The sequence below is a fragment of the Ammospiza nelsoni genome, chromosome 14 (genome assembly GCF_027579445.1).
Source record: "Ammospiza nelsoni isolate bAmmNel1 chromosome 14, bAmmNel1.pri, whole genome shotgun sequence".
In the NCBI taxonomy this organism is placed as follows: domain Eukaryota; kingdom Metazoa; phylum Chordata; class Aves; order Passeriformes; family Passerellidae; genus Ammospiza; species Ammospiza nelsoni.
The window spans coordinates 18,501,825-18,513,983 of NC_080646.1; the positions used below are offsets into that span (position 1 = coordinate 18,501,825).

At 53.5% G+C, this 12,159-nt stretch overlaps 1 protein-coding gene across 1 annotated transcript in view; it reads left to right on the plus strand.

Moving 5' to 3' along the window:
• Window positions 1-2,623: 2,623 nt before the first annotated feature.
• ZNF609 (zinc finger protein 609) overlaps window positions 2,624-12,159 on the plus strand; it is a 61,984-nt gene continuing 52,448 nt past the window's right edge. Inside the window, 1 exon segment of the mRNA XM_059482216.1 lies at window positions 2,624-2,714. The gene's annotated coding sequence lies outside the window, so the exon portion shown is untranslated.

Genomic DNA, 12,159 nt, shown 5'->3' on the forward strand with positions numbered 1-12,159 from the left:
CATCCCTTTTCCTCCTCTTTCCCAGAAATGTGGTGGGAGCTGCCAGCTCAACTGCTGGGCACAGGCCCTGGGTGTGGGTTATCCCAGCCCTCTGCCCCATGGGCGAGGAGGAGGAGGGTGCAGAGCCTTCATGCTGCAGCACTGCCATTTGCCCTGAGAGTTGTCTTCTGGCTCCGTTTGCTGCCTGTGGGATCTCTGAGGTGCTGGAAATGATGGGGCTGGATCCAAGGCCCACCCACGTTATCCCTCAGTGGGAATACCCTTGTGGGTGTTTCAGCTCTGAGCTGCCCACGACTGGCACAGAGGTTGTGGTGTGGGAGCTGTTGTTCAGTGTGGCCAGGGGTGATGGGATTCTCCTGCTTCCTTCCTCCTCTGGCTGCATCCCTTGTGTCCCACCATTGTGGTCCAGTCAGCTGTGCTGGGATTCCTGCAGACTTCCCTGCACTCTTCGTACATGGAGATCCTGCTGTCCTGGTGCATGTCCCTTGAGAGTGATGGAGAGTATCTATGGTGCCAACAGGAGCAGAGCTGGGGAGGGATGGAGGCTTGGGGAGTCATCCCGGGGTGCTGGTGCCTTGGGAAGATAGGAGGCAGGAGAGGCCTTCCTTGTGGGCTGTGTGGGAGAGGTGGGACACAGGGCTGGAAGTCAGCACCCAGGGAGGAGCTGCCAGGCTGGCTCCAGGTGCTGCAGCCCCAGCTCCTGCTCCTGTCCCACGAGTGCAGCACCATCAAAGACCAGGACAGAGTGGGATCTCTACCAGCTCTGTGATCCCACAAAATCCCACCTGCATCACACCTAGTTCCTCTTAAAATCCCCATCCCAAGGTACTGCTTCTCCAGATGGGTCACCCATCCCATGCCTGAGCCAGGCTTTGATATGAATCCATGATTTGGCTCCATATTAAACCAGATCCATCTGTGGCTTCTGCCTTGTCACCTCCCTGTCCTTTGTCACTCACAGCTCACCTGGTGCCTGCAGATTTCACCCCTAAGGGTTCCACATCCACCATGGTCTGTAGGATCCTGTGGGATCTCCAGCACCTGCAGGCAGGCTGGATCACAGGCCCTGCTCATGCCAAAACATCATTGGAGTGATGCAGAGATCATTCCCAATGGAACTGCCTTGCCTGGCAGGGGTTTTGTTTTCCTTCTGTGTTAGTGGCATCACAATTTTGCCAGAAAAAATGCACTGGCCCATCCCTGGTTCATCCTGTGTTCCTGACTGACGCTGGTTTTTCCACCTTGGAAGCACCATTCCTGGTCTGAGATTTGCTGAGCATCAACACCAAATGCCCATAAAACCTTTTACCCAATCCTTGAAAATACTCCAGTAAAAACTGACCTGGTTTTATTAATACATAATATAATATAATATAATATAATATAATATAATATAATATAATATAATATAATATAATTGGAGCCCTCTAGCATTGGCTCTGTGCTCTGTGAGGACAGTTTCTCCTCATCAAGATAAGGATTTCTCCTCTTTATTTTGGGCTGTCAGAATTCTCATCCCTCTTTTCCTGTTGATTTGAACATCCTCTGGCTCCCTCCCACTTTCCCCAGCCCCAAAAGCTGGTGAGACACCCAGACCTCTGGGCTTCTTGCCACTCTTTGCCAGGGATTTGGGTCTTGTTTTGTCCTTGTTTGGGGCACAAAGCATCAGAAGAAATTGGCATCTCCTTTGATGGTCTCCTAAAACCACACTGGATGGTGGCACACTCAAGGAATGGTGGCACCTCTTTGGGCTGGAATACTTACAGCAGACCCTGGCTGTGTGGACGGAGTTGGTGCTGCTCTCTCCCTCTGCAGGACCTGCAGATTTGTGCATATTCCTGCTCCATGCCCAACCCTGACAGATGCCAGCTGGGATCCTGCATCCCACCTCCCATTGGCACAGCTCGCTGCACTGCTTCACCTTCCTGGTTTTGGGGTGTCACGGAGACAGCACTGGGGCATCCCCACTGAGCTGAACCGAAATTTCCTCACCAAACAGCGGGGCTGATGCTGAGGCTTTGGGAAAAGGAGCAGAGGTTTTGGATTGTCTGGGGATTAGGGTTGAGATGAGATGGAATTTCCTCCCTGGTCCACAGGGTTGGTGCTGAGGCTTTAGGTGGGAAGTGGAGAGTTTAGGGGACATGAGAACGGCTGGGGACCCAGGTGCTCTCTCCATCCAGAAGAGTTTGGAAAGGAAAAGTGGCAGCGTGGGGCATGATGGTGGATTTTGAGGTAGGTGTGGATGCCCGGGTGGTGATGATTCCCGCCCCCTCCCTTTCTGTGCTGGCTCAGGGAGCTAAAAGCATGGCCCTGGGGAACCGTGCCGGCCTGAGGTCTCACAAGACACCACCCAGAGCGTGAAACACCCCCGAAAGAATCACCCCGCCATTTCCGAGGAGGCACTACGGCGGCTCCGGCTCCCAAGGCAGGGCCCGCTCCGCTCCGGGCTTTGTCTGTCTCCGGCTCCCGATGCTTCAGGCGGGGAATCCGCTCCGTGTTTTCCCGCCGCCCGGGGACGCCGCTCCACGTTCCGCCCTCCGCGTTTTGCGCCGCGTCCGCCCCGCCCCGCCCGGCGGACCCGGCGCGGCCTGCGCGGCGCGGCCTCAGCGCGTGGCGGCCCCGGCCGGCCCGGCCCGGCCCCGGCCCCGGCCCGCAGCGCCGGCCCCGGCGCGACCCACATGGAGCGCACCTAGGGCGGATACCCCAGCGACCGGGTGAGTGCGCGCCCGGCCGGGCCCGCGCCACGCCGCCCGACCCGCCGCGGGCGGGGGGGGGGGTGTGTGGGGGGGTGGCGATTGGGGCTCCCCTCGGGCCTCGGGCACCCCCCCCCCCCCCCCGCCCCTTCTGCACGGGCTGGGCCCGGGCCGCCGCTCTGAGCCGTGACGGGGATGTGTGCCCTCCCCGCTTTTCCTTGTGACCCCCGGGGAGGCGGCTGTGCCCTCCCCCACCTCCCGCGCCCCCCCCCCCCGTGACCCTTACACGGACGGGGATCCGGGTACCCCTCCCCCGGGACCATGGGGAACGGGAATTTCAGTGCCCCCCCCCCCCCAGTCTCTGGGCCCCCTGGGAATGGGGCCGTGCGCCCCCCCCGGGCTCTGGGGCAGTCTGTGTGCCCCCCACCTCTGCGACCACTGGGGACGGGGATATGGGATATGTGCGTCCCCCTCGCTCATCCCTGCCGTAGGGATGGAGCTCCGCAGCCCCCCCGGCACCACGGGGACGAGGGTCTGTGTGCCCCTGCCCCCCTCCCTGGGGCCCGGGGGCGGTTGCGGGTCCCTCCCGCGGCCGTTGGGAAGGAGCCCCGCGGGTGTCGTGGCCGTTGGGGTCGGGTCCCCCCGGGCGGAGCGGGGCCCGCCTTTGCCGTCGCGAGGGTCGCGCTCGGGTCCCCACGGCTGGCAGCGGTGTCCCTCGCCTGCGTGGGGTCACCGCCATGCCAGGTTGTGTGGGGAGGGTCGGGGCTGCGGGCGGTGATGCGGGCGGGGAGGATGGCGGTGTTGCTGGGCGGAGGCGGGGGTCACCCCTCCTGACCCCCGTTCAGGGAGGGTTTGGGGGGCACAGGGGCAGAGGGACAGCGCGAGCACAGGTTCACTGGATCTCAGCTCTTTTGTGGTGCCGGTCAGGGGCCGGTTCTCCCCTCAAATCCCGGAAGATTGAATGTTCCCCAACGCGTTTAGCGAGTCCCTGTGAGTTTGGGGCGGGTCAGACCCCGAGAGCGGAGCCCCTCCGGGCAGCAGCCCCGGGGCCGGGCCCTGTGCCGCAGTACGAGCCGCTCTCATTCGAGTCCTTGGAGCCCCCCCGTTGGCCAGCGGGGCCCGTCTGGAGGTGACCCCGCCGGTGACAACGTGGCCGGGTGTCCCGCGAGGGCTGGGGCGGCCGGCGGGGCAAGCGCTCCTGCCGTGCGCTCTCCCGCCCGTTGTGTACACGGGGAAGGTCACAGGTTCAGCTCTGGTCTGCGAGACTTGGCTCCCCTCCATCTCCCAGCAGCCTTCCTTTTGCCTTTCCTTTCCTTTTTCCCCGCTTTCTGGGAAGGCCCTTTCCCTTGGAGGAGGCTTTGTACGCTCATTTTCCAAAGTGTGCACTGAGGAGCCCCATGGGCTCTTTCCCCCTCCTCCGGAATGTCCGAGGATGCCGGTGTTGGGGGTCTGCCTTTTGGGCTCCTTCGTGTGCAGGCAGTTCCTTGCCTGGACATCCTCAGGAAAACCTATTTCCACGCTTTGTGCGATGACTCCAGCATCAGATTATGCCGCACATTTCTAGGTCTTTGTTGGCAGTACGCGACCGCACATGCACGGCACTCAGAAAAGCCAGGCAGCTGATTTTATTGATTAGCTCTTGACCAAAAATAATTTGTGTTTTATTATTTTGAAGCTGTTTGAGTCACAAAACACAAATCCTTGCCTTTTTACACCCTTGTTCATCCAGTGAGGTTTTCCCCTCTCCTGTGAGGAGGAGAAGGGAGATGTGTGCAGCACAGGGAGCGTGGTGTCTCTGTGGTGGGAAAGGACAAGGATTTAATGTTTCACCTGGACTGGCCTGGCATGGAGGGCAAGGGCTGCCTCTGATCAGAGCCACTGGAGGAAATTAATTATCAAACAAGTTGGAATGACCTGTAATTGAGTATGGCCAGAGCACGGGGAGCTGGTTTTATTCCTTTCTCCAAGCCAGGCACTCCACTTGGTCTGTGTTTGGTGAGTCACCATTAGGCTCAGTAGCCTCAGGGGCCAGTGTGTGTGTGTGCATGGATGTGTCTCTTAACATCCTTGTTATCTCTCTGTGTGCTGAAAGTGGTGTGATTTTTTGAAGGGGATCCATCTGTCTGTCTGGAGCCCTATGCTGGGTGGTAGCCCCAGATTATCCCTCCCTTGCCTCAGTTGCAAAGTCCCCTCACACTTCCTTGCACCTGGCTTGTCTTATGTCGGTGGTGATGACATTGCTGCTTCTGCCTCAAAAGCTTTTTCCCTGTAAATTGAGCTGAAAAGGTGCATTTCTGGGAAGAAAGGGCTCACAAAGGTGGTTGAGGTTCTCTCACATGGTGTTGGATTTACCCAACAGCTTGTGTGTATCTCTTTATTTTGAATTAACAAGAGGAGCAGACCAAAGTTCACTCCATCTGGTTTATTCTCTTGGAGAACAGGGTTGCCTTGAATCAAAAATTGCCTCCAGGTTATATTTACAGTGTATCTTTAGTTGTGATTGCATAAATTAAAGAAAACCAGGAGCTGCCTGGTCTTTCGAGCATGTCCATGTGAGCATCATTCCCCAGACAAAGTCAACGTCTGTGTTGTGTCTAGGCCGGGACAGGTGGGACACCCACATCTGGGATCCCACTTCTGGGTTGAGGACTAAAGTCACATATTGTGCCTGATTTAATTGGCATTTCCAGGGTGTAGGGATCTTTCTGTGCATGTTGTGGTGGGGAGAGCGTTGAGCTGGACCTTGTGGGGCTGCCCCTCGTCCCTGTCCCACCACGCCCCGGCAGCACAGCTCTGAGTGGGATTAGGGCCTGTGGGCGCTGATGCAATCCTAGTCCCAGATGTAATGCAGTAAGCCTCTTTGTCCCCTTTATCCAGAGCATTATGTAAATAAGATGGTATTTATGGTGCCAGGTATGTTGTTCCGGGGCTGTGTGACATCGTGCGTGCGCAGCGATGCCCTTTGAGCGTTGGCTTGGCTGCCGGTGTTCCTGGCCAGAGACAGGGACCTGCTGGGGACAGGACCTCTGGGGGCTGTGTCACATGCAGGTGAGGCTCCAGGTGACCTTGCCAGGAGCTGGTGACAGTATCAGCGTGCTCAGTTGCTTGTAGTGATGGAGGCAGCGAGTGGATCTGTGCTGGAGTCACTGGGGCCCACTGAGGTCACGGACAAGTCCATGGTTGTCATAGCAGGCTTCCTGCAGGTTATGGACTGCTGGTTCCCCAGCCTTGGGGATGGGAGAGTCGTGTGTCTGTTCCCAAAACTGTGTTCTATTCCACCTGATGGTGGTTTGTGGAGATATGTTTTGGGAAGCACCAAAGTCTCTGAAGCGCCTGGAGATGGGCCAGGATGTTTGCAGTTCTTCTGTGACTCCTCTTCTGATGCTTCATGGGCTCTCAGGGCATGGGGAGAGCTTGTAATTTTCTCTTGGGTCTTGCCTGCTTGCTAGGGAAGATCTAATCTGGGTGTTTGTGGCAGAGGGTGGAGGGATGAGGGTGCATTGCATGGGGGTTTGGAGTTGGGGTGTGGTGTGCTGAGGAGCCCATGTGGGTGTGGAGGACCTTTTCTAAGATCTGGGTAAGTAGATGAGCTGGCTTAGAGCACGTAACTGTCCTGGGAGCTCGTTGTGGCTCCTGAACCAGAGCTTTGGCCACCCTGGCAGCAACCAGTCTGCTTTATGTCCCCATGCTGGGTTGACTTGGATGAGGAAGGGTGTTGCTTTATGTTGGGAAAGGGCAGGAAAAGGGATCCCACTGGGATATGGCTTATTTTGCCATGCAGACACGTTTTCCTGCTACTGAGGGTCAGTGCCTTGAGGTATGACATTGTGTCAGAGGAAGGAGTGAGGTTGAGCTTGAACAATCTGAGTAAGAAAATAGGGAATGGCTGCCTGACCAGGAAACTTGCTCTGGGATTCCAGTTGCTCTTGTGATTGATTTTTTTTCTTTAAAGGAAGCCAATTCCCATCTGCATTTGGGTGAAAAATCAGTTTTTGTGATGAGTCCAAGAGGTTGTTTTGTTTTTGCTGCAGCTGAGTGTCCTTCACATGCACAAAACCCACTGACGTAGCTGCTGAGCGTCAGCTCAGATGTGGTGTGAGGAGTATGAAAGGATGCAAGTGCAGTTTTTTGTGGATGAATGAGAATAGTTTCAGGACAACCTTGATATTTTGTATTGAAACATTAAATGCCCAACTTCTACAATTGCCATGTTCATGGTGTAAGAAAAGGAGAGATGATGTTGTTGCTTTATGTTTCTCTTTCCTCAAGCACAGAAAGGTTTTGTGGCATTGGATTTTTTCCTCTAAGCTGTTCTTGGGCCACTCTCATTCTTCTGATGAGACCTCCACAGTGCACCATCATGTGTGATGGGGCTACGCTGATTTAATGATAAAAAATTGATTTTAATGAATTTGCTGAGCCCATTTGTGCTTTGGATTGGCAGAGCATTGTTGGTTCAACTGGGTCCAAAGATTTGACTTGGAGTTTTCCTGGTGCTTCTCCAAGTGGATGAAGGGTGGATCAGGAGCAGTGTGCTGTGTGACTTTAAAGGAGTGGAAAGGAGGTGTGTAATGACTTCACTGACACTAAACACTATGAATCCAATAGGAGAGGAAGAATCCTGCTCATCTCTGGGAGAATTACATCTCCTTTCCCAAAGGTTTAGTAGCCTTGTTGAAATTTCTTCTTGTCCTGAGGATTTCTTGTTTATCTTTGAGGGGGTTTCACATCTCATCTGCACGTCCCCTCTGCATCCATTGCCACAAGTAATTCCAAGTGCACTAGTACTCCCCAAATAAGCCCAGCCTGCTTTGATGCATGGTTTTCATTGGGTTTTATTGTATTCCTGTGTGCTGGCTAATTCACAAAATTCAGCAATTTGCAATGGGTCATTAGCACGAATTAGCAACTTTCTGATGGATATCAGAGCTCTGCAAATGTGCCGTATTAATCTGGGAGATACACCTATTTATTATCCCTCCCAGGGAAAAAAAAAAAAGGGGATTTCTCTGGCATGGCACTTGCTCTGCTTGCATTTGTCCCTGTCTGCATCTGCCTTCCCTCCTCCTTTACTTCACAGTCTGGTTGTTTTTTTCCCAAAGTGTTCCCAGGCTGATGATGTGACAGGAAGAGGGATTACAGCCGCACGCACTGGCCTTGCTACAAAGGGAGCCTCAGCTTTGGGAGCCAAGGTGCCCTAATTGGTTATCGAATGAAGGGAATTAAAGGCATTAATAGGTGAAGTGGCAGCTCCTTTGGTTTTGGAGCAGTGGAGAGATGTTCATCGTCTTCTGAAGGCTGGAAAACAGCCAAGACTGGCTGCGTGCTCTGCTCCTAAAAGGAAGGATAAAGAAAATAAAACCCAGGAGCTCTCCCTTCCCTGGGAGCAAGCAAACCAGTGGCTGTCTGTCCTCTCTGAGCAATGCTGTGCCCTTCTCCTGTTGAGGCTGTGGCTGTGAGACACTGCTCAGCTGGGATCACTTCAGTGCTCTTCCTTTGGATGGAGAAGATGGAAAGGAGATGTTGACTTTGGTACAGCCCATGGTTTGCTGTTTCTGCGGTGCCTCTGTGGAGGGTGATCCTTGTTGGATACCTGCATCTCTGTGACCATGAGAACCCAGTTTGGGACTGGGCCAGCCATGGGCCTGGGGGACAGCAGGGTGACCAGGAGCAAGGTGAGGAGCCACGCTGCCTCCATTGTCCTGTAAGGAAAGGGAGCAATTGGCTGATTCAGTGGTGCCCACCCTGCTGCCACAACACCCTGAGCTCGGGATGCTGCCAGCACCTGGGTGTCCTCGTGCATCCCTGCTGACAGCGTTGAGTGAGCAGGGGAAAAGGGCAAGCTCCCTTTTCTGGCACTTATTCCAGTGGTTATTTATGCCCTTGGTTGTCTTCAGTCTCTGCCAGGTCTTCTTTCCTCCCATCTCCGTGACTGATGCTTCGAGGATCTTCCCTGGTCACATCCGTCTTGCTGCTTCCTCTCACTGCTGGCAATCTTCCAGCCTGCATGGAGTGCTGAAGTTTGGGAACCTCTTGGGTTATTTTTATGTGCCCTCTACCCCCTTCTAGGCTGTGCAAAAGGGCAGGCCACCAGTTCAGATACCTTTAAGCCTCTCATAAATCAGTTCACTTGTGTGTTGGGGTTACCAAGGATGTAACTGCCCTAGTTTTAAATCCACACGGCTCTCCCACTTTCCCAGTGGAAACCAGCTCTGTTCAAGGGGCAGTCATTCCCCAGGTTTATCACTATGGGAAGCATTGCAGTGCCAAGCAGATTGGCTCAGATGTCTCATTTTGAGTGTTTAATGTTATTTTTGGCACCAGCCAGCAGCGACACGGCTGGCTGGGCTCAACAGGAATGGCCTTTGTGGTGGTAGAGGAGCACCAGGGCCGTGTCTGGTGCTGCAGGAATGCACTGGCTGGTCTGGGGTACACTCACCCAAAGGGCTTCTGTGCTAATCCTGGCTGCTTATTGCTCATGGTGCTGCTTTGCTTTTGCTGCTGTGTCAGCCTTCAACAGCCAAACCCTGTGGCAGCGCTGCTCTGCTCCTCTGGCACTGCCAGTGCCTGCTGGGCACCTGTTGGGTGCCAGTGATGCCATGCCACCCACAGGGTGGCACATGAAGATCGTGGGGCAAGTAGGGGATGCAGATTTTGGGGGAAGATGGGGCTGTGTTTCTGATTCTTGTTAAAACAACGTGTGCAGGTGTCTGGGCATGGCAGTTACACAGGGGTGTCTTCCAGCATGCAGACACAACAGTGAAGGCTGTCCAACCCAATCCTTGTTGGGCAGCTCTGATCCAGGGTAGATCTGAGAGCTGAGCTTGCAGGAAGGAAGCTGCTCTGTCCTTTTACCTACTGAATACTTTTTCTCCCATACTTGTGGATTTTTCAGTTCCTCTTTCTCTCTACAGCAGAAAGTTTAGACACTGGGTACCAGTTTGTTTTTGTGGATTTGGGATCTCTTTGAAAAATCTTGGCCATATTCAGCGGCCTGAGATTTTAGAGTCTGCAAGGTCATGCTTGCTGGAAGATGTCTGTCCTAGCATTTTTGGATGAACATGCTGTGATCCAGAGCCTGAGCCTTGCTGCTCCCTGCTCATCTCCATGGCAAAGGCTTGGGAAGAGGACGTGGCTCACTCAGGAGGGGTCCTGCTGTCAGAGCTGTAACAAAGCACTGGCATGACTCTTGCCTGCTGGTGCTGTGCTTGATGCTCCTGCAGTCCATGCCCCTGTGTTATCCTAGCACCATGGCCTTTCCTGCAAACCTGGCTCCTGCCTGGCAGGAGGTCACTCAGCTCTTTGCAGGGGGGCTGTGTATGCAGGAACATTGCTGGACTTGAGGCACCTACAGAGAGGAGCCATATGGAGAAGTCAAGGGGCAACAGATAAAAATTGCACTGGGAGAGGTTTCATCTCAACATAAGAAAGGAATTTTTTATAGGCACTCCTGGGAGCAATCCCCTCCAGGACACAGTAAGGGTCTGTGCTGGTGGAGATTTTCAAGATGTGACTGGACAGGGTAGTAGGTAATCTCACCTGATCTCCCTTTTTCTCAAAAGGTTGGAACAGGTGACCCTTCAAGGTCCCTTCCAACATGTTCTGCTCTATGGTTCTGTGACCTGAGTCATGTAGACACGTACATTCAAGCTTGTGTGTAACAATGGCCCTTGCTCAGCTTCCCAGAGAAGTGATTCCAGCAGTGCAGATGTTCTGAGGAGGTGCTGTTTGCCAGCCATCCTTCACAGGAACAGAATGGAGGGTTTGGTGTAGGTATCAATGTGCCTCCTGCTTGACCTGAGAACCATGTGCTGAGGACCATGGGATGGTTCTCTTGCTGATAATTTTCTTGAAATATGAAACTCTTGGACTTCCTTGGGAGTTGGTGGAAGGAATGTGAGCTGTGTTTTATTCAGAAGTACATACAGAAGTGATACCTTGAAAAAAATGCACAAGTTGGGAGACATCAAAATGAAATAATTGTAAATCTGAACTTTGGAGTCTCTTGGCATGAATAGACAAAAAATTTGGACTTTGGTGATGACACTTGCAGAACTGATGGGAGGATTAAAGAGGTACTTGTTCCAGTTTTCCCCATTTAAATGATATAAAGGAAAAGCTGAAACTCTTGGTCCTCTTTATGTTCCCCCTTTCTGTGTGCCTCATGTATCAGGGCTGTGTATAGCCTGTTGGGAGCTGAGGGAAGTGAGGGGTTCTCAAGAGGATGTCTTTGCTAGTCAGACATGTTCTATAACCCTGGGTTTTTCCACCTTGCCTTGAGTTGATCCTCATTGAGATTACACAAGTGTCAATAAGAGGCAAATGCCAGGTTTTAGCTATTCTGGTATTTTCTTCAAACAGCCTAGCACTGTGTGTCTATCTTTTGTATTGACAGCTTTGTTGGACGTTGACATGTGCTGCAATTGTGTGGAGTTTTGCTGGAAAAGTCATGTTTTAAGGTTATGAGTGAATGAGAGTGGGTGCGAGGTTGAATTTTGATCCCAGGAGCATCTTTTGCCTGATGATGAATGTGAAGTTGAGGCCCGAGTGTGTATTTGGGAGCAGGTGGGTGTTGTGGCTGATGAGTCTCTGGAGTTTTGTTTCAGGTGGGTTGATTGCCTGGCTGCCCTGCACCAAAGTGCTCTCTGCTCATCTCTCCACTTTCCTCCATCTCCAGCCTCTTCCAGTGACCTTGTATGTCCTGCTTTTGTCATGCCTGTACTGAGGTATTTCAAGCTTTTCTCAAGAACGCCAACAAATGACTCATCTCTCGAGTGCTGCCCTGTCTCAGGTTCATCTCCAGTGTCAAGGCTCAGCCTTTGGAAATTTGGGAGTCCTGGCCTAAGTTTGTGGGTGTCTCTCTCAGCCCTCTGGCTGCAGTGCATGCTGGAAGATGTAGTCTTGGTGGGGTGCACCTCCATATTAAAAAAAAGAAGGGTGGCTCCATTTTATTCAAATTGGGTTCAGCCTTCTCCCTGCTGGCAGCTTGCTGACACTGTCCCGCTCAGCCCTGAGAGCCACTGAAGTTCTGTGGGCGCCCTGTGTGAGTGCAGAGGCGGGAGCACAACTCCTCCATTCAAAATCTTGCTTAATTCCACATTGAGCAGCCTGTTTTGAAGCTCTGCGCCTTGGCGTGTTTTGCAACAGCTCGGACTCCCGCAGGGCGCAGGCGGTGGAGGGATCCTGCCCCCGTTGGGTGGCAGTTCTGGAGGGTGTCATGGCAAATCTCCTTTGTCTGCTACAGCCTGACTGATGTCTGGGGGAGAGTGAACCCTCCTCCCCTGCGTGATTTCTTGAGCTGAAAGCAGCAAGTGAGTGAGGAAGCTCCTTTGTGCAGATTTCTCCGTCTCCTCTTGTTCGTGCCAGCTGGCTCGCGTTCAACATTTCTCTTTTTTTTCTCTCTCTCTTTTTTTCTCTCCTCTCTCCCCCAGCTCTAGAGAGAGGGGGCGGGGAGAAAGGGAACATC